Genomic DNA, 22,601 nt, shown 5'->3' on the forward strand with positions numbered 1-22,601 from the left:
AAGGGTCCTGAAAGGACCATCCTGCTTTCAAGCAAGGATATTCTTCTCATTTTGCTTCAGGACCTTTTGCTATTCAGTGTGCCCAGAAATGCGAACAGACCTCGCTGTGTTGACTGCCAAAGAACTACTTGTGGAAGCCCAGGAGACTGGGTGATTTTCCTCAACAGAGCATTGCTGTGTCTGGTGCTCTGTGTGATGTACACATGAGGATGTACTGTCTCTAGTAAAGTTTTGCAGGATGTCCACTCAAAATCAGCCTCAGCTGAGCAGGGCAGCCTGAGCTAACTTAGCAACAGAGGCTTATTTGTAGTGATCAAAGTCATCACAGACTGTTCTGTTGTCTTGAATGTGACTTTTGCTTAATAAAAACACTCAATAGGAGTAGATCTATTGCTCAGGGTTTCATCTGTGGCTTTGTAATTCAGTGTATATCTCTGTAAATGTTATGCTGAGTTCCTGACAATTCCATAAGGCTACAAGCACTTATCCTCTTGGACAACACAGAACAGTTTTGCTCTGATACTTCTTTTTCTAGCTGATTGCACCAACAGCACATCTGCTCTCTTGGGTTAGACTTTAGCTCTGAGTTTGGTGCCATCCCACTATCACTGCCTTCAGCCTTGAGACTGTCTATTCCACAAGTGAAAAAACGGCTTTGCCCAGAGCCGTTTTTGTTTGTTTGGTCTTGGTTTGTTTTGGTTTTTTGTTATTCTAGCTCAGTAAAGCTGACCTTGTCTTGAGGTTTTGAAGCCCACAGATCCACAGATCAGAGCCCTAGGGAAGAAGCAGTACTGTTAAATACCTGATCACTGTGCAGAACTGACAGTGAGTAAACCCTGATCTCTCAAGGTGCTGTCTTCAGTTAGCTTTATGTCCCCCCACCCTGAAGTTCCAGGAGATACAATGGTCTGCCAGAGGTGAACTTCATCTGAAAAGAGTCCTGTGAGCAGTAACTTGTTCTTATTTCCTACAGTTCAGCTATATCTGGGAACATGTTGATCGTGGTTCGACTAACAGGTCTATGAGTCAGTTTTGTGAGTTCAGCTTTGGAAATAACTGTATTTAGTTCCAAGAATAAGAGCTCTGTTTTCTCTCATGACCTGCTGTTCCCATTCCAGTAATTGACCACAATAGTAGCATCCTGAGGATCATGCATTTTTGGACCTACATTGTTGTTCTTGCAGAGGGAAAACCTCTTTGTCTTCTGTAAGTGCATTTGTATGCATTCCTGTTGTAGAGTTCTTAAAGGGATTAGCAAAAGATCATCTATCATGGATAGCTGGCTAAAGGAAATAATTCCTCTCCTCTTAATCTTTGTAATTTTCCCTATATTGACACTTCTCAAATTTTTTCACAAATAGTATAATTTAGAACAATTTTCTTAGCACATCTGAGGACGTCTGTTTTCTCTTTGGAGCCTCACCTGTTGCCATAACACAAATATTCCCTTGACTCATCTTTGTTCCATTTCTAATAAAAGTCACAGTCATCACTAACTTCAGGTTAAACAGGGCTGTATGCAAGAATGCAAGGAAAAAGTCAGTCTCTGAGAACTTAAGAAAGAACAGGATTAGAGATGCCTGGTAACCTTAACACAGTCCCTCTGGGTGTTATAGAATAGACCTTGATTGTGTAGTTTTATGTGGCCCATGGGCCTTTCTAACTTGAGCCAAACTAATGCATGACTTAGAACAGGAGCCAGTGTTGGCATGTGCTTCAGCTTTCCTTCCCTGGGCACCCAACATCCTTTGTTTGCACAAGAGATGTGAGGCCTTTTGGCTACTGTTCTACGTGTGGAACCATTCTAGACCTTGCCAGTGGTGTTTCCAGTAGCTCGTAAGAGGAGGTTTTCTCTCAGGGTGCACTTTCATAGGCATTAGAAAGCAAATTGAGGGTCGGATCCGATGGTCTTTAAGGTCTTTTCCAAGCAAATGATTCCGTGGTTCTGGGAAAGACAGAAAACAACATATGACATTATAATTCCTTTTCTGTCTACCATGTAAGCAATATGTCCAGTAATTAAATCAAAGTGCAAACCTAACATTTTGGGAGAGCTGTAGCTTACAGTCCCAGTAACTGAAAGACAACTCTGCATTTACCCATCCCTAGCATTATTTTTCAGGGCCTAGAACCAGGTTTTCTTTGCAAAAGCTCAAGGAGTCTTGCTTTATGTGCCTCTGAAATGTTCTTTTGTTGGATTGTAGTGCATGTGTGTTAGGAAGAGAGATGCTTGGTGAGCATGTGGTTTTGCTGTCATGCCGTGCTTGTGTGGGGAAGATGTCAGCAGTTGTGGCTGCTCTCAGCTGTGCCTCACAGCAGATCCACTGCAGGGGACAGGCAGTGTCCATGGCTAGCAAGGATGTTTGACACAGGAGAAGAATTGATCAAATGGTGCTGGCTCTCCTTTATCTCATAAAATGTAAAAAAATACTCAGTAGAATACATAGACTACTGCCCAAGTATGTTATTGCTGCAGGGGATGCTGTTCTCTGCTTGCTTATGGGAGCAAATGAGGTTGTAGACATCAGTGTAGGAAAATCTGGTCCCCTGAACCACTCTGGAGCTGAAGCCTCAATCAGTCTGGCCTAATTAGAACATTTATTGTCCTAATCTAGAATATTTATTGTCCTTCTCAAACACATGAGCAACCAGTTTCAAGAAAACTTCCTCAAGGAAGGCACATGCTCCAAGATATGTAATTCTCCATTCCCACAGCCTAGTTTGGGAAGATGGGAATTACAAATTTGTAATCAGTGCAGCACCGTTTCTTGGTTTCCATCTCAAGTTTTGTAGCAAAACTTTGGATCACAAAGCCTTCCTCATGTACTTCTTAAGCTTTTAAAGGGAGTATCAATAGAGGATGATGTTTGTCTAGCAGCTAATACTTTTTATGAGAAATCAAGTGGCACATACCACATGGCAAGATTCTCTGGAATCACACATTTGCCCTCAAAATGTGAAGATAATTGCACTCTCGTGTGTTGAGAAACCATAGCAGTCATGGAAAGAGATACTGATGGTGATGATTTTGTAAGGACCCCCAAGATTCTTAGCACTTAACAGGGGATGGAGTAAGTTTTTCTATTACTTTTCGTAGCTATTTCTTAAAAAAGAAGAAGGCACAGTTCTTCAAAGTGACAGAACAGCTGCTTGATTTTCACAACTACTAAGCACGGGCTTAATGCTAAACACATGCTTAAGTGCACAGCTCTGTCAAGATGATGAGCTAAGTTGGAGTCTGACATTTTCTCCAAAATATATGTAAATTAGATCTGTAATATGTGATTTCTGCAGGCCACTAAGTAAATCAGCTGAGTGCCAGTTCAGGCATGTGTACTCTGAAGCAGACAGTGCCTGTAATGTCCATCCATACAAACAGCTCCCTTCTCTTCCCTGAATGAAAGGCAAAGCTTATTCCAACTTAGAGAGTGATGCCAGTAGAAGTGGTGAATGTCTAAAATGGGTCTGTGTTACTGGCTGTGTTTCTGGTTTGCTTCGCAATCAGTTGTCATGAAAAGAATTTACCTTTGTGAAAAAGACCATATGAAAACATGCAGTTGTGCTTTGTGAGTGTGATTGAAAATGAAGCCCAAAATAACCAAGGACTCAGTGTAATGGATAAAATGGGTGGATTGGATTTCTAATGGATTTCTAATTCTCTTGATATCTAAAGTGAGAAGAATTTCTCTGAAGCTGAAGAGCTCCTTTACTGCAGAGAAAATTCTGCTCCTGTCTCTGTAGGAAGAAGAGGGCCCCTGTGCAGGCGTAACGCGATGATGGGCCAGGGAAGCTCAGATGGAGGGGTAGGCGGTTTGCACCATCTGATACAGAGCTCAGCTCCTTGAGGCTCCTGGCAGGAGGCTTTGAAGGGGTGGAGGAATGCTGCTGGGTTTGGTGGCCATAACTGAGCTGCTCCAGAGCCTAGCAGAAGGAGCTGCTTGCGCTCCCCACGTCTCCAACAGCCACCCATGGTGCTGACAGAGGCTGCTGGCACTGTAGCCAGCAGGATTGGCCATAGCAGCCTGGCAGCCTTGTGGTTAGAGGTGGAGGCTTCTTGGCAGTGCTCAGTAGGATGGCTCTTCATGGGATTCAGGGTTCCACACTCTCCAAATCCCATTATGCTCTTCAGTGGAAGGATGAGTGATCCATCCCCAGGGAATGGAAAGAGCTTATGTGACAAGGATGGTACTGTTCATGTCCCATCTGGATGTGTGTGAGGGGGGTGAAGCAAGTTGTATGAGAAGTCTAGTTCAGGTAAGGTATCATTACCTCAGGCTGTTACCACAGTGTGAAAAAGGGTTCTTTGTAAAGGTTTAGCATCTAAACACAATATTACAATGTCATCCAAGTGAGTAAATGTAGCACTACAGCTACCATGAAGGCTTACCTACACTCAACTAATTACAGGATCAATATTAAAACATGAATCACAGCTTAGTGGGATTTGTATCAAGAGTAACAGGAATAAATGAAGCAGCACGGTGTATTTAATTTTGTAAATGCTGGGAAAATGCATACTATTCTCCAATTGATGTAGCAGCAGGAATTGCCAACATCTTGTAGGAGGAGAAAACTCAGACTGAGGATTAATGCTCCTTACCCAGAGCTGCAAAAGCTCTTGGTCATAAGAGGCATTATTCTCAGGTACTCTTTTTAAAAAAAATTAAAATCCTGGTTTTCTCATGAAATGTACATAGCATCTGCCCATTCTGACCTTGGTAGGAGGAAGCCAGGATGGGAAACTTTCCTTTTCTGCCAACACCACTGGGGTGTGCTCTGTCTTGGTGCCTGGTTGTAAGCAGGGGTTGTGCCTCTAGGTTGTCAGTTCTGCTCATTTTTTTATCTTTGTACTTGCATAGTTTCCATTGCTTTCATTTCATTTATTTGCCTTTAACTGTCTATAATATGGTGACTTCTGCCACCCAGTCCTGGGCAACATCCCAAGTGGCATCTTCTGCTGGCAAACCCTATCCTGGAAGATCTTCATGCTCCAGCTTTTCCAGAAACCAGTGGGGAGAAAAAAACCCAAAAAACCCCAAAACAACAAATCTAATTTCATTTGTTTAACTTCGCACTGAGTCACATGCACCCTTAGCCTGAGGGACAGACCTGCATTCCAGGCAGTGTTGCCTGAGGACCCCTGTCAAGAAGCTTCATGAGAATTTCTGAAGCTCATCATATCAGTGCAGAGAGGGCTTAACACTGACTCTCAAACCTAATCCCAGAATGTCTGGGGTCTAACTGTCCAACAGTGTCCAATCCCAACCTCAGCCTCACAAAAATTCAGGATTGAATTTGCATTCTTGTCAGAAGCACTCCTGGAGTGAGGATACTTCCTTGTGAGACTAAAAGGGGGTGGTGAACACTTTGTGCTCAGAGAATCTGAGGGGGATGTCAGGTAACAGAGGATGGCATTTAGCAAGCTGGACATTATTTAATAATACTAATGACATAATTGGGGTCTCAGTTACCTGGTCCCCTCTGAGCAGGGGTGCTTGTTAGAATGGTTTTGCACAGGTATTTTTGGACTTCTGTGCTTGTATCAAGCATAAATCATCATTTTAATGGCATAAACAAGAGCTATGACATGACAGTTAATGGCATTATTGGCTAAATGAGTTAATTAAAGGGGATATAAGGTACTAATTTTTCAGACTGAAAAGGAAGGATTGGGGTGGAGGGATGCCCTAAAGCAATGCTATTTTACCTAATGCCAGATATGTGAAACGTATCCAGAAAGCATTGATTTTTCCATTGGAGGTCGTACTTCATTTACCTCATTTACCTAATTATTCCTAAAGGCAGGGGTTTAATAAAATGACTTTGGAGAAATCATTGAGATTTGCCATCTGTGGTGTGCCAGGGTTAATTGGCTGGAACTGAGAAAGCACTTCTGTCCTGCTTCTGTGACTTCTTTGTCACCATTCATAGCAGTGTGATTGGCACTGACTTGCAACCTGTATTGCTCCCATGGGTCCATAAATCGTGCTGTTCCTGTCTTCAGTGCCTCACCAGTTTGCCAAGAATGTCTCCCAAACTCCTCTTCCACCTACTTCCTCAGCTGCTGAAATACCTGAGCAGATGCACAAGAAACCACTTGTGCATTCCTACCACTGGAAGCTCCTCTCAGGCCTGCTGGGAAGGGAGGGCTTGCTGGGCCTCAGGACTTCTAGATGGAGAAGGGTTTCCACAACCTAAAGGCAGCCTTCAACTTGAGTTATTGTGGGACTAAATGAATAATTTCTTGTTGATGAAGAAGTTTTATGTATAGCCAGATCCAGACTGGCTATACATAAAGACTTTGAGCTCTTTCTCTGCATGTTCCATGGGCCAGCCACATTGCAGATCGTTCCATCACTAATCTTTATGACTTCCCAAGATTACTGCTTGCATTGTGCTTTGTGAGTGTTGCTTTAGCCAAATAACTCCACCATACAGGAAAATCGAGTTCATTGGGATGCATTAGATTTATAAAGATTTCAATGAAAAGGTTAAATTGATGGGCAACATCAAGTATTCTACTTATTGCAAACCAAAAGACCAAAAAGGCTTTTAAACTCAAAAGCGTATCAGAGTATAAATCAAAACATTTTACTTTGTAGAGCAGAGTGAACGAAAAGCTTGAAATTTAACAGCAGGCAAAGAGAGCCAGTCTGCTCTCTGGCCCAGAGATGAGCTGCCAGGGCACAGATTGCTTTCCTGCAGCTCAGCTGCCTCACCTCCTGATCAGGACTGCTGTGTCCAGTCCATCCAGATGGTCCAGGGTGGGCAAATCACGCCCAGGGAATGACTAGGAGAGGACTGCATGGCACTGGCCACAGGGATGGACACGGCAGACCATTGCTGAGGTGCAGGGATGAGTCTGGCCAACCTGGTCAGTATATAGAGTAGCTTTGTACTGGGAACACTTTCAGCTGAAAAAGGCTGGCATATTAATCCCCTTAGTCAGGTGCCTACATCAAGTGGTCTCAGTATTTAATCCATTTTACTGTGACTGCACAGTATATGACATATCAGTGGTCAAGTAACCTTTCCCCCCACTACCTTGGAAGAAAGAGCAGGGCAGGGCAAACGTTTCCAGTTACCCCAAATATTGCTATGCTTTTGGATCGTTTTGATCTGAGAAACTCCATCCTGTCAGCCATCTGAGAGCATGGGGGTGATAACAAAGAGATCATGAAGGGGTGTTTCATGTAGCTGCTAAATATTATGAAGCCTTTGGGGTCACAGGTACAAGAGGTGAAGCATAATGAAGGTCTGTTTTAATTACAGCACTCAAATATGGTGGTAATAGGCAACTGTATAAGTCTGTGTTAGAGTTAGGGTTTTCATTATGTTTTTAATGAAATACTGATTAGCCTGTACTAATTGACATGAACCCTGAGCAGACTGCAGCAAATGAAAACAATCTGGCAACTGGCTGCTACTATGCATTGGTTGTGTCCAGCCCTTCCTCACTGCAGGCTGCTGGGATGTGAGTGAGGTGATGGCAGTAACAGGGCCTATTCCATGGATTTCAGTATTTAAGGTGTCTCTTGTCTTCTTCCTTTCTTCCTCTTCTATTTCCAAATTAATTGAGCTCATTTCTTATACCTGCTTCACTCACATTTTTGTTTGCTGACTTTTATGGACAAGCAATGGCTTTAAGCAGCCAAGTAAAATAGACCTGCCTTCATGTCAGCTGTTGGTGAATAGATTTTATATGTGGATTGGTGGGTTTTCATGAGAGCTTTACAAGTTCAGTTCCTGTTTACTCTCTGCTCGCTTCCAGGAACAGGATTTTGTATGAGCTTAACATTTTTCTTTATAATCAGTATATTGTGCTTATGGTATGTCTGTTGCTGAAATGCAAGTACTAGATGAAATATTTTTATCTGAGAGTAAATGTCTGACAGCTTTAGCCAGACTGACGTTTCAGTTGGACTTTTAGTCCTTAGGACTGCCTGGCAATTAGGTGGTTCCTTTTTTTTAAAATGAAGATTTTCATCCTAGACACATCAGCTCAAGTTTCATCTTGAATCATGTTAACCTGACTTTCAGAAAATCAGGTTAAAAGCCCAGAGCCAGCTGAAAATTTAGCTGCTTCATTTTATCTAAAGTTGATTTTTGATGGTTTGTACCCACTTTAAAATATATAGGCCATTATCTCTTGCAGTGTAAACACTGTGGAAAATGTCACATTTAATAAAAACTATGACCTCATTCTTGGCATCATTTTAAATGAGTTTCATTACTTTACTCAATATATTATTTATTCATGTATTCAAATATATTTTTTCAGTCAAGCCAGAGATATTTTGATTAATTCAAAGACTAAATGCTCTGTACTTCTCATGCAAATTGATGCAGAAAGAAAAAGGAAAAAAAGGTTAAACTCTTCGTACTCTGAGGGCTAAATGCATCATCAGAATGTAATAAATGCTGTTTGTGTGCAGTCAAGTGAGGAGTCATGTTATCCTGAATCTCTCTCCACAGCTTTTATTATTATAGCAAAAATAAAATTCAGCACATGGGTTATATATTTGTTCAGTGTTTATTTACAGACCCCATTTAGATGGGGAGTAAATGGTTAGATGAGCCTTGACAGTTATTCAGGTATTGTGGCATGACTCAAATATTTCTTTGCTATTTTTTCTATAATTCTACCAACTTTGCCTTTCTCAATTGAAATATAATAATTAAGGAAAAAAACCAAACAGCCTACAATGCAAAAGAAGTGAGATTTTTCAACCAGCACTCACCATTATAATAATTAATTCCCCACTGAAGTGGGGAGTTAATCTCATTGGCATGACTTTGGTGGGAGCAGAGCTCAGGCCAATGCTCAGCACTATTAACCCACAGAGCAGTAATGCGTGGTAACGTTTGCACAGTTTGACAGTATGTCCAGGCTGTGGGAATTGCAGCAGAGTAAAATCTTAAAGGGGCTTTGGATTAGGCCTGTTATTTTCAACTGAAATCACTCATAGAATTTTCATAAAGTGAATTTTGCTTAGGAAAAAAAGCCTGGTGAATTTTTTTACTTTTGGTTTTCATACGTATTTGGGGCAATATGTGTACTTTTTAGAGCACAAGTCCTGTGGGGAGCATCTGAGGGAGATGGGGTTGTTTAGCTTGAAGAAAAGGAGGCAGACAGGGAACCTTCTTGTTCTCCACAAGTACCTGACAAGAGGCTGTAGCCAGGTGGGGAGTGAGTCTCTTCTCCCAGTAACAGGACAAGAGGAAATGGCCTCAAGTTTTGTCCAGTGAGTTTTAGATAAGATAGTGGGAGAAATGTCTTTACTGAAAGGGTTGTCAGGCGTTGGAACAGTCTGCTTGGAAAAGCAGTGGAGTTGCCACCCTTAAAGGGATTTAAAAGATGTGACCAACCTCAGCATGCCCAGCTGGGTCTGATGATGTAGATGATGATGATGAAGTAGCAACTATTATGGGCTCTTCTCTTGCTCACGCACAGTCAATCCAGGGTCAAGGTGGGGATGCCCAGGGGTCAGGAAACCTTATTTTCCATCGTCCAGATCCTGCTGTTTCCCCTGTCTATTCTGTGGTTCTCGACAGGAAGGGAAATGCTGCTATCACATTGCAGAGTAGTTTTGTTATGTGATTCTCCATCTGGTGGGCCTGACAAACAAACAAACAAACACATCATGTCTGAGAGATGAACATGGAATATGTCCATGCAGCCTGCTGTAATGCAGGTCACTATTCATAGAATCACAGAATGGTTTTGGTTGGATGAGACCTTGCAGATCACCTAGTTCCGCCCCCCTACCATGAGCAGGGACACCTTTCCCTGATTGCTCAATGTCACACCCAACTGGGGCTTGAAAATAGGGCATAACCCTGTCTCTGGTGCAAGTCCCAGTTGTGTGCTGGGCTGCCTGCCTGAAAGCCTGGAAATTTTAATCTGATCCTCTTCATAGATATGGCTGGAAAAAGGTCCAAGGTAGTGGAAACCCAGTGCCTCTGCTGTGCAGTGACTGACAGTGGCATGAGCCAGGCATTTTTCTGAGCATCATCCAGAAAACAGCCTTCCCAACTGCAGGGCAAGAATTTCTCTCTCAGGTCTCTGTACCCATCTTTCTCTCTCATGTTTTATTTGGTCCCCAAGAGGGAATTTCATTGACATTACCAGATCCTCTGGGTATTACGGATCTGAAAGCAGAAATTTTGTGCTCAGATTCCCAGAGTCTATGCATACAAAAAAAAAATGTCAGCCTGCTGCAGCCCAGTATAAATCACTGGTAGAAACAGGAAGGTTTTTGTTCTGATTCTCCATAGATCAGCCCATAAGCTTCTGGCTGGGCATTCCCACACATTTGCATGCACCCCCAGACAATATTCTGTCTTGTAGCCATTATGTACAATATGGAAATTGATGTGATTGTGTAATACAGAAATTTCCATTGGAGGCACCTGTTCCTCTTACCTATGATAAAGTCTCCCAGCCACTTACACTGCAGTTCATCTGAACTATGAAGTGTAAAGCAGCTAATCTTTTTGATCAAAATTAGAGTATTGAGATAAGAGCATTCCTCTTTCCCTTGCAATATCTGTATTGCTCTATTGCATTAACAGGATTCTGCAATACTAGTTTTAACATACGAAGCACAAGACAGTAGCTGTTTGTGCATCTAAGAATAGTTATGCTATATCAATAAACTGAGGATATCCATCTGTCTACTGAAGCATGCCCTTCACATGGGATTTGCCCAAAATAAGAACTTGCTGTTCCAAAAATCTGGTAACAGAAATTGGAATGTTTCTCAGAGCATGAAATAACTGCCTTGGCATGAATGTCCCATTGGCTTCTGGTATCTGCAGGGGCAGGAAAAAATGACCTGTAAGGCTGGGAAAATGTCTTCAGGTCAGAACTTACCAACCCTCAATGTCTCTCTTATGTTCTTCAAAGTGAGAGATCTTAAACCCCAGCACCAGAGAAGGCACCTGCAGAGTACTGTCAGTGTGTTGATTTAGACATCAGACTCTTCTCATCTGTTTGCAGTTCTCAGTCACATCACTGTGTAAACTTTGAGGACTTGACTCATGCTTAGGATATCAAAATAATTTCTTTTGTCTTTTTTTTTTCTTTTTGTTTCAATTCCTTCTGTGTGAAAACTTGGCTGTGAAGCTTAATAATAAAACCCGTGGGCAGCTGTTCTTATAATATAAATCTCCCTTGTGTCAGTGGGCCATTCGCTGAGCCCTCAGCAGGGTGCGTTGCATCCTGCAAGAATTCTCATAATTTTCTCAGGTAGATATTTTCATAACTGCTGGACAGTTTCCATCATTTGAGGCTGATGAAACAGAGCAGCCCTGTAGAGGCATAGAGTTTGGAAACACTAACAGATTTTCCACTTTGTGGTTTTGTTTTTTACAAAAACTTTTTGTACATTCCCTCATTATACAAAGTGGTGCTTTCTTCTGGAACTGCTGTTGATGCTCTACCCTAAGGCATTAGAAAGAAAACATCTTACAACTGGCTTTGTAATAACAAGAACATTGCCATAAAGCAGCAAAGTATATTAATGTTATTTGTCTATGTTCTCACTGTTTCTCATTTTCTTTGCCTTTTAATTTGGGTCTGCTTAGTTTCTCCATTATTTTTACTATTTATTGGAACAGCACTTACTGGTCTCAGCTAGCAATCAGCCCTTCATGGTTCTGGACATAGCACAAGCACAGTGGAGGAAATTATTAATTCCTTGAAGTCACTGACAGGCTTGAAATTAATTTTCATAAGGCACATGATCCAGTCCACAGTTTCCTTGCAGTGAAATGTGGACATGGTAGAAATTTATGCTGTGCTTTATTCCAGCCTTGTTGATGGCACATTTTTCACTGAGCACTGAAAATAAGAAAATTGAAAAGTGTGATACAGAAAGGGAAATGTTGGACAAGAAACTGGGAAAGCTTTACTTTGACTGTCTTGTTATTTTGGTATATTTACTGCTTGCAGTAAAGCTGATGACAGGAGACCAGGACACTGTTGAGCGTATGTGGCTTGGCCCTGCCACAGACTCAGCATGGCCAAGTTTCACATTTATTGGGCAGTGATAATGTTTGCATGCTTCACAGTGGGCCTGAGAGTTTGTAATTCTGGAGACTGCCCATGCTCCTACATAGACTTAGACTGACTGCTTGTTCACAAGTGTCCCCAGTGAAAGGCTGCTGCTTTATGACTGCATGACAGATGGGCTTGGGCTAATCACGTTTTTATGGGGGTTCACCTCTTCAGTGTGCAGCAGTGAGAGCACTGCTGAGTGCTCTTCCTTAATCTCTTAAGTAAAGTGTGCATTTTCTCTATCTGCAGGTCTTGCTAAGTTAAATATAAAAGATAGGTTGTTGTTGTGAGAAATTGTACATTGTCTAGACTCAGACTTACAGCAGCTGAGCCTGGGAATAATCTGTATTTTCTCTGCTTTGTTGAGCTGCAGAGGGAGCAATGCCTGATGACCACAACCAGATCTAGTCAAGCTGTTTCTTTTTTAGTTTTAATCACTTGCTTTTCAAATGTCTAGAAGAGGCACTGATTTACAAGTCCTTGTAAACTTCACACAAGGTTCAGGAAAGTCATGAATGCACAGAAGGCAGGGCCATTAGAAAAAGTAAAACAAGGGTGTCAACATGTGCATATAAAAAATACATCTGTAAATTTCTCATCCAAAATTGTAATTTTTTATTCTTCACAGTAGCTGTGTAGCTGTGAGCTACCTATCAAATTACTCAGGCAACCTTGAACATAAAATTTTGTTGGGTAAGTAACATCCAAAAGTGTTTTCTTATGGCACTATAGAACCTTTTTAGTCATCCTACCTCTGCCCAACCTGTCTGATTCAGAGATGCAGAGCTTTTTACATCTCCATGAAGTGATATGTTACATCTCTAACTGCATCCTCATGATTTCACATATCCACACATTCTGTTAACTTTGTTAATTTGGCAGCAAACCTATCAGATTGGCCAGTTCTGGGAAACCAGATGGTTAGAAATGCTCAAGGGCCCATGAGTCACCAAACACCAGGTTTTCCACAGACACATCCACCAGTTTGGCTCTTCCAGTATGGCTGAGCTGGTCGCTGCCCTGCTCTCCAGGTAGCTGGGTGACTTTGAGCAGGTAACAAGACCCATCACTATTCCTTTCCAATGGCATGACAGGGAGAACTGGGCTCCTCTGTGGGCTTTTTGATTGCCTTTGCTCCTGGCAAGGGATAGCTCAGGACCCTTCTCCAGCTGCACGTCTTGCTCCCGCTGATGGTGGCACTGGACAAGAGCATTCACAAGTCAACACTATAAAAAATTGCCAGGAGTTGGACGCAGTCCATGGATTTTCTATAAAAAAAGTAATTATAGACTTTATTGCTGAGTGCCAAATCCATTTTTCCTCCTTCTGGGAGCCATTCAATAAACTTTATGTTCTGAGGTAGAGCAAAACTGTCGTAGTTTAATACAGTGTTTTATGCCTCTTCCCTGCACTCTAACACCTGATTGTGCTAATAGCCCAGTGTGGATTTTCTTTTTCTTTCTAAATTATATTAATAGGTCTGAAGTCCCCTGTGACTTGTCATTTCCCTTTGGACGCTTACCCCTTCTTGCCCAGGAAGAAGCCAGTATTTCCAAGAGCAGTTGCCTTTTCAGATTTGCCTTTTCAGGTGATCAGCATCTGCGTTTATACTCCTTTCAGACTTTGTTAGTGCAAGTTCTTGGGCATCAACCAGAACAAACCATGGCTTGGAAATGAAAAACAACCCTACCGAAAATGAAAGCCCCATCCTCCAAGAAATGCACATACAGAGCAACAGACTCAGAATTTACATTGTCACAGTGGTTTTCATTCAGCCTTTTCTAACTGACACATTTCCACATTCATGATCTTCTGGGTATATTTAAGGGGGGATGGGTTGGGAAAGGAAACTAACTTTAGCAGAATATCAAAAGAAATGTTTCTCAACAGAGAAGTGCATGAGGATTACAGAATACTTTCCTCACCTAAAGCAAATGTCCTTCAAAAACAAGACTAGGTGATGCATTGAATATGACACACTATGATATTCCACAGCAGGAAATGAAAACATCTTTTCTAACTGACAGCTCTGATGGGGGAAAATTTTCAAAGGTTTTAAGAACCACTGGTGCAGTAACTCCCATATGCAGTTTCAACAATAATCATCTCCATAACACTGCAGGTAACCCTCCCTAATGCCTCACACCAGGATTTGGGATGAGCCATCATCCTCTACTGAGCAGAGAAGCTGGGTGACTTCTGGCAGTAACCCTTCTGTCCTACAGAATCTCTGTGTGACATGGTGTGAGCTGTGGGGCTTCTTTCAGGGGTGATAGTGTTAGTAAATGTCTCTTAATAACATCAGAAATCCCCAAGGAGCCACATTTTCAAAGCATTTGGAAATCAAGAGGAAATTTTTATTAACTTCAATAGTTTTTGAACCAGGCCTATATGTGGGGCGTTTTGTTTTGACATTGCCTAAGACAGGGGGGAATTGGTTTTTGATAGTACAGCACCAGATTGCAGGCTCTGCGTCTGTGGTTTTGTTTTTTTTTAATTCAGAACAACTCTCCCTTTACTAGATTTGTGTTATCTCTTATTTTACTACAATCTTTTTTGCATTTCATAAAGATTAATTCCCCAAGTAGTCTCTTTTGTTTACTAGTTTTATCTATCACAGACTTTTCTGTTTTCCTTTCCTCTCTTGTCCCAGAGACATATCATCCTCTGCCATCAAAACCAAGTTTTCTTCCTTCTCCAAGGAAGTTCTTCAGCCCAGAGACATAGGAGCAGTATTTTTGCTGAGTGTCATTTTTGTTTCCTTCCCCTTCACTGTCTAACACCAGTGCCAGGCTCTGATTTCACTTGCTTCCTTGGAAGGAACAACTTTACCAATGTTGTTTTCTCTTGTCATCCATGGATAGACATTTTAGACCATTTATTTGTCTTTGTACTGATGTGGACATACCAGGCTGCTTTAGCAGATGCCATTCACACCCAGAGGCCTGTTCCCAGGCAGGCTGTGGTTTTGTTACTGTTTGGAAGTTTTTTAATGGAATTGCTCCGACTGCTTACTTTCCTTCACATTTTCCTTCACCTTCTCTGCTGTATTTCTAGTTATTTTTAGTGCCAATGAGTAAGTTGTGGTTGGCTCCAACAGGTAGGTAGATTTGTAGTACTTCATTTAAGCTCTACCCACTAACCAGCTTCTTGATGCTACTTCTCCAAATTGGACTGGTTGGCTTAATATTGTCCACCTATTCCAGATAAACTGTTTGCTTCTCACCTTTCTCTTGTCTGCACTGAACCAGTATTTTGAAAAAAATAAAAAATCTAATTTCTTTTTTTAGCTGTGGGCTTTATAGATCAGTAAATTTTATGGTTTGGTTTTCCTTTTCAGTAACATACAGGTTGATTTTTGGGACTGTAGAAAACTCATACTATTAAATCAAAAATGAGACCAACACATGCAACTCTTCTATTTTGTACTTCAAGTGATTTTTTAAAATTCTGGTACGTCTTGGAGTACTCTGACTGTACTTAACTCTGATGACTTTCTGTGAGATCTCAGTGGCATTTAAGATAGTTGTTTTGATAAACAGAAAGCTAAATGCATTACTGCAGAACATGCTAAATTTTTGCAATGGGCAGTGCCAAATGTCTGTTACTGATTTCTTGTAGACACTGAGTTGCTATGGAATTTACATCCAAAAGTGAATCTCTCCAATGTTGTTCAGAGAAGAAATGACTAGGAGGGAAAGGTATAAGCCTAAACTGAATGTTTTGAATATCTGTAATCGACTGATTCCAGCATTCTTTACTGCCACAGTTTCTCAATCTGTATCTTGAGTCTCCAGTTTAAACCATTTACTTAGCCTGTCTGTAGCAGAAAGGACTAGAAACCTCAGGGGGGACAAATATTTGGAGATATATCTTGTTCTGAAATTTTCCCAGAGCAGTACCAGGAACCAGTGCTGAAAATAAATCCCATTTCCCTTCTTAAGAAAAAGGCAAGATGACAAAAAATTGAAAGTGCTGATAGCATTAGGTTGCTGTGTCTTGAGCTGTCAGTTGCACTTGGACAGAGGTGTTGGAAGAGGACAAGGTTCAGCTTGTGAAGATGGTAGAAGAATGCAGCAACACTGAACTGGTTCTTTGTGGCTGGCTTTTCACATCTGGAAAGTGGGGATGATGCTTTAAAGTTTGTAGATTGAAAAAATACCAGATAAGTACTGAGTGTTATTTTTATCCCAGACCTTGATCTGCAATAGTGGCTCCAGGTGCAGCCTCAGGAGAAGTTATCCATCCTGCCAGCACCTGCAGATAGATCCCTCTGCAGTTTATCTGAGCTTTATTTGGGAATAAGCATTTATTGCCATTGAACATACGTCTGTTGCCTTCAGTCCCTAAAGAGGCTGGTCATAGCTAAAATATGCCCGTATTTTTGTGGACTCACATCTGCTCCACTGCTCACCACAGGAAGCTGAGAGATCTCATAGTACTTCTAACAAGCTGCACTTTGAGGCAGCAATTGTGGCCCTGAGATTTACTGATCTCAGTTGATCTCCAAAAACTAAGCGGGGTCCAGAGGATGGGAGGGCACAGTCCTGTCTACAACGGATGAAGATGGAACAAAAAATATTGTTACACTGATGTGCAGGCTCTTCATAGCTTAGCTGTCTGTTGAGCAGTTCAGGTTTTCTCAGTTCATCTTGGCAAGTGTTTTCTCCTCCTGGAAAAAGTCGACTGAACCAGCAGTTTGTCTCTGCTTAGGTGGTCCTTCTCTCTCCAGAGTTGCAGACAAGAGGGCATGAATCATGAAAAGCAAAACAGGAGCAGATGTTCTGCATCAGGTTTAAAGTAGCAGGGTATGGTAGTTGCTTTATCTCAGTCTCCTAAGAATACCTGTGTTTTGGGGCAGGCTTCTACTCATCCTGTTTAACATCCATGTCTTCCTTTGAAAACATTTGCATCTCCCCCGCTCTTCTCCCAGGCCTTCCATGGGTTTGAAAGATTAACTTGAGCTCCAGTGATGTTGAGGGCAGCTTGCAAAAGGGGTTGTTAAATGGAGAACAGTCAAGGAAAGAGAGGGAAGAGCAGTGAGAAGCAGAAGTGGAAAATAAGTTCAGGTGGAAGGACGAGATAGTGCTAACTTTAAAATAACTGGGATTACCTTAGACCCTCTATCGCATTAACCAGGGGTTGAGTGGACATGGTGATGTTGATAAGGTGAGTTAAGGGGCCATAACCACTTCTGAAGGGCTCTGGTAAGAAGGACTGAAGTTATGGTCTTGGACTTGCAGGTGCATAAAGAGAGGTGATGGGAGAGCTGGAGTAAGACAGTGCCTGGGAAAGCAGAATAAATTGAATGAAATTGCAGTTTGCTCCTGGAACCAGTGAATCCTATGTACTGCTTTCCCCTGTGAACAAAGTTTTTTTAAACAAAGCCAGAGATAAAGTTAGGTCATGAAGCAGGAAGTGAGTATCTCTAAAAACAGGAGAAGTTGGGAAGAGGCTTTGTGAGACTTCCCTGCTCGTGCTGGCTGGGATACACATCAGTGGAAGATATGCACGGGATAGATTGCAGGATTGGACATAGAGTTGCAAACACCAGATCAAAAGTGTTTAAGTATGGTCCTTACAAGTGGGCCTTTGTGCAGTGACGTGCTCCAGCTAGGATCAACCATCAGAAGGAATTTAGAAACAATATGATAAACAGACTTTCATGAAATCAGTTTTGTATTTGAAATGCAAAACTAAGATGGTTGAAAGCAGTTTGGATGTCCTTGGTAATCCCTAGGTCAGCTGTGCTGATATATCTCATAAAAGACAGAATACGTTCAAAGAGGAAAATCCACTGTTCATTATCAGAGTGTTTGTGGAGACATGTGTGCCATGGAAGCATCCCCATCAGCTGAAGGGCACGGAGCATTGGCAGCTCTCCCTGCCTTGAGAAGACAGGTCCTGCAGCAGGCAATGCTGCGGGTTGGAGGAGAAACCTTGAGCTCTTCATTCATGGATCCAGTGGGTAAAAGCTCCTGTGAGTGTCTAAAATGACAGTTCTCTTAGCAAGAAACTGTAATTTAAACTACTTCTGTCAGGAATATCAGTTCTTCCTACATTATGTGAACTTGTCACTTTTCTCTGCTGGTGAAGTCTATGTCACCTGGCAGCTCTGGTGAAGGACAACCTCTTTTCAGTACACCAGAATATAATCTACTGCCAGTATTTCTCAGGAGCCATCAGACATCTCTGCTGATGGCTTGACTGAAATCATCAGGGAGTTGGCAGCAGTTTCAGGTACTGACTGAATAGGCACCATGGATGCTTCTCACACCATCCTACTAAGAAAAATCAGTGACAAGTGTGTTTTTTCCCTCCACTTTGCCGCTGAATTTTTTCAATCCTACCTGTTTATACATCAGAATGTGTTTCAGTGCTTCAGGACAGCCTGGGAGCATTCATCAGCCCTGGTCTGTGACCCACATAACTGCTTGTGCCATCTGGGTGCTTACTGCTTGGATGTGGGTAGGGATGCATATACTAGTATCCATAGGTATGTGCGGAGGGAGATGCATGCATTCCTGCCTAACGTCTTGGCATTATTGTTCATCAAAGAGAAAATAAGCAGCTTATGAAAGCAAAAGTCCTGGGAACCATAACAGAATGGTAAGGGTGGGCAAGCAGAAGTCAGGGGTAGCTGACAACAACAACAAGCAGCACAGTGAGTGTGAACTGCCAGGCTCTGTGTCCTACCTGAGCTGAGATGGAGCTGACGCCGCTGTGAGCAGCTTCAGGCCAAGCTCACCCTGTGCCACTGAGGAGCCTGCAGAGGCAGAACAGGCCAGGCTGTGTGTGGGACAGAGCCGCCCTGTTCCCCAAAGCAGCAGCAGGCATGGTTCCATGGAGCACATGGGCGCTTTGCCACAGAGCCTCACGGAGCACACACTCTTGGCTCCGCTCGCCCTGCAGCTGAATGCCTCGACTCACTGCTGGCTGTCGGACCACGTCTCTTCGGGCTGCAGGTTGGCAGCTCTCTGTGTTGCCTTGCTGCTCAGGGACAGGGGAGAGCTTCCTGATCTTTCCATGTCCTCCGCACTCGCCAAGGTCCCTGCCTGGTGCTGTAGGCTTGTTAGCTCAAGGGACAGCAGGGACCTGCTCCAGGGGTCTTTGCATGCAGAGCGAGAGCTGGCTGAAAACTCAGTCCTGGAGCTCTGTTTTCTTCCCATCTTTGCTGGCATGCTTTAGCTGCAGGTGGGATAAAGCAGATGACAAGGGTATAAGAGCAAGGAAGAAGGAGCCAGCCCTTTCGCTAGATAGAGAGGGAACTGATGAGAGGCTGGCATGCCTTCAGGATCTGTGAAAGGAGCAGAGGGCGAGGAGACAGCACTTGGCTGCAGCCAAAGAAGGATCCCAGAAGCCTGAGCTCAGAGGGACCTTTTCTGCTCATTTTCTTTGGGGATTTTTAAAAGAATGAGCATTTTAAAAAAGGAAAAGAAGATGATGTGCAATTTCTTTTAGACTGTAGTTGAGGTAACAGTTTGAAAAAAATAACTGCCATTTAAAGAAACACTAAGAATTTGTTCTTTTATTGTAAAACGACATTTAGTACGCAGTCCATAAATAGATCTGTTATTAGATGAGACAGAGAACTCTTAGAAATCACAGTAAACACAGCTGTAGAGGTGAGGAAAATGAATAAGGCATCATACTAATATTCGTACCTTCTAGTTGTCTTGAATGGCTGACAAAAGGGACTTTTAACATTATCCTCATGCTCTGACATAAGAAGAATTAATGTAGCAAAAATGGAACCAATCTTTAAGGAAGATTACCTAGGTGCATTTTCTGTTCTTTTATTTCTGTGCTGAGGAACCCAGGAAGACTGAAATTTTCCAGCAAGGCCCTGGTGGTTGAATCCAGAGAATGTTGGATGTTGTCTGTGTAGAGCAGACACAGTGGGTGGAGCATGTTGGCGTTTGGGAAGAGGTGATAGTTTAATCAAGGAGAAGAAAATCATTACCCAAAGGGTTTAGGTGTTTTGCCAGTCTGTGCCAGGATGAATTCATCCAGATCATTACAAGAAAAAAGAGCCATATTGAGATAGGAGATGCAATCTGTTCTTGTTTCTGACACTGATCTTCTGGGACGGTGAGATTAGCTCTTTCTTCCCTGTCTTCTCTGGACCTTGGCACCATCCAGTTAGACAGAAGCAGGGCTCACAGGGTAGACCTTACAGCAAGGTTACACATGGCAGGCATCAGCACTTCTACTTCCAGCCTCTTACCTTAAAAATAACAACACAGCATTTCTTAGTGAAGGCCTGAACCTGCATCCCACAGGAGTAGCATTCACCTGACCTGCTCAGAGATATTCTCATCATCCTCGTGTCCTCATATGGAAACAACCAATGGCCCTCAACCTTCGTAAAAACCAGCAAATCCTCAAAATCATCAACAACGCCCTAATCGACCTCCCAGCGCCATCAAACATCTCAACATGATGAAACTTCGGGTCTCTACTGGGCGTTTGCTTAATTACCCAAATCATCACAGGCCTTCTGCTAGCTATGCACGACTCAGCAGACACCAATCTGGCCTTCTCCTCTGTCGCTCACATATGCCGAGACGTGCAAATCGGCTGACTCATCTGTAACCTCCACGCAAAAGGAGCCTCTTTCTTCTTCATCTGCATTTACCTACACATCGGCCGAGGACTTTACTACGGCTCATACCTAAACAAAGAAACCTGACACATTGGAGTCATCCTCCTCCTAACCTTCATAGCAGCCGCCTTCGTAGGATACATCCTACCATGAGGCCAAATATCATTCTGAGGAGCTACCGTAATCACAATATCATTGTGGGAAGGGACATCCCACTGTGTCCCATTGTCCCAACCAAAGGCCTGCTTGGATTGGGGAACTAAACACACTAAACACATAATTGCAGGGTTCCCCTCTCCTCAAGGGGGTTGCTAAAGCCCATGAATTCTATGTAAGGAAACCAGCTATGCAGCAACTCTCTCCTATTTCTCCTATTTTGGTTTCAAAAGCTCTGGGTGTGCTGCACACTGAGTTAAAAATTGGAAACATATTACCCTGATTTAGCATGGGACTGAGTAAATTGTATTCACTTAAAATAGCAGATATCCTGCTGAGAAAAAAAAAAGTATTTCTACTTGACTGTGTGACACCCGAACTGCAACCCAGAGGTAAAGGAGGAGGATTTGTGTTACTAAGAAAGCCATAAATGTTGGCTGCCAGGTCAGAGCTGCTGAGGGTAGCAGGGCACATATGTCCCAGGCAACTCCAGGCATTCAGACCTCCTGTATCTCCTCCCCACGTCCTGTGCAGGGTTTCACACAATTTCTGTCTGAGCTCCTGTCTGGTCTCAGCTCATCCTGGAGGTGGATGGTGTTGCCTTTTCCTCAGGGGTGTTTCATTCACAGCACTGACTGGCTCCTGCCTGTATGGGTCTGCAATGTTTGCCAAAAACCTTGCTCCTGGAGTGTGTGGAATACTGAGATTAATGATAGTGAGCTTAGCTTACAGAAGCCACCATCCCACATTTGCAAAGCATGACGGACCTGCAAGACAACACCTGCCTGTGTGGTGGGATAATTTGAGTCCTTTTCCCCTTTTCTGGGCAGATGGATGTTCCCAATGCTGGACATTCCTCATTCTGTTTCAGCACAGATGTATCTTACCTTTCTGTTAGCATCTATCCTGTATCTGAATTGCTCTTGTTTAGCTCTGTTATTACTTGTCCTAACCAGACTGAGTCCAAATTATTCCTTTCCTCCTTGTGGAATTTCTTATGTATTTTTGTATTTACGTATCTACTCTATCCTGTTTCCTCACTCCACCCAGTTTATCTCACCCCTGTCACCACAACTCCTTGCAACACAGAAACAAATGTCAGTTTTTCCATTGTCTCCTAGATGCCAGCTATGTTAAAATGTTGTTTCTTACTCTGTTTTTTAAGGGCTACTCCCAGCTCCACCCTGGCTGACTCCATGTATGCCCAGCCCAGTGCTCCTCTTTGTGCATCATGTGCTGATGTCCATGGCATGCCTTTTCCTAAACAATTCTCAAGCCTTTCCTTGAAAATCATATCTACAGCTCCCACAGTAAAGATGTAACAGCAGAGTGCAGCAGCTATAGGTCACTCACCTGGCTTTGAGCTTCCCAACCCATGTGCTTGTCCCTGAGTTTGGGTTGTACCAGTTAATGTTTCATCTATGCCCCAACAGTAACCTGGCAGTTGTGAGACAGGAAGTGGAAGCCTTTTTGACCCTGCTTGCTGTCCCTGCTGACTTGGAGACAGTTCTGCAAGCCTGGCCCTTTCCCAAGCACCTGTGGACAACAGTAGTTTATCCTTGGGAAAGGAGGGTTAGAAGGACAGTGGTTGTGTCCCTGTGTGTTACAGGTTCCACACACAGGTCTGGAGAGCACGAGCTCAGCCCCAGCTATCAGAAGTGTGAACATCTGTCAATGTGCTTGTGTTGGAGGGGAAAGGACAGAGAGCTTTCATTTTAAAATTAAATTCATACAATAACCAGACCTTTCAGCTTTTTCATGCAAAAAGTGATTTATCGC

The 22,601-nt window shown here is 42.8% G+C and overlaps 1 protein-coding gene and 1 long non-coding RNA gene across 3 annotated transcripts in view; one reads left to right on the top strand and one right to left on the bottom strand.

Annotated features, from left to right (window-relative positions):
- The window catches only part of CHST11 (carbohydrate sulfotransferase 11), a 158,949-nt gene that overhangs the window by 122,021 nt on the left and 14,327 nt on the right, over positions 1–22,601 (top strand). The gene's annotated exons all lie outside the window — the stretch shown is intronic.
- LOC134417284 (uncharacterized) lies at positions 1,361–18,879 on the bottom strand. The gene is made up of 3 exons (XR_010027544.1): positions 18,758–18,879; positions 9,370–9,618; positions 1,361–1,945 (listed from the first exon to the last, which is right to left on the bottom strand). It is a non-coding gene; the product is annotated as an uncharacterized LOC134417284 (long non-coding RNA).

The sequence above is a fragment of the Melospiza melodia genome, chromosome 4, assembly GCF_035770615.1.
Source record: "Melospiza melodia melodia isolate bMelMel2 chromosome 4, bMelMel2.pri, whole genome shotgun sequence".
In the NCBI taxonomy this organism is placed as follows: Eukaryota; Metazoa; Chordata; class Aves; order Passeriformes; family Passerellidae; genus Melospiza; species Melospiza melodia.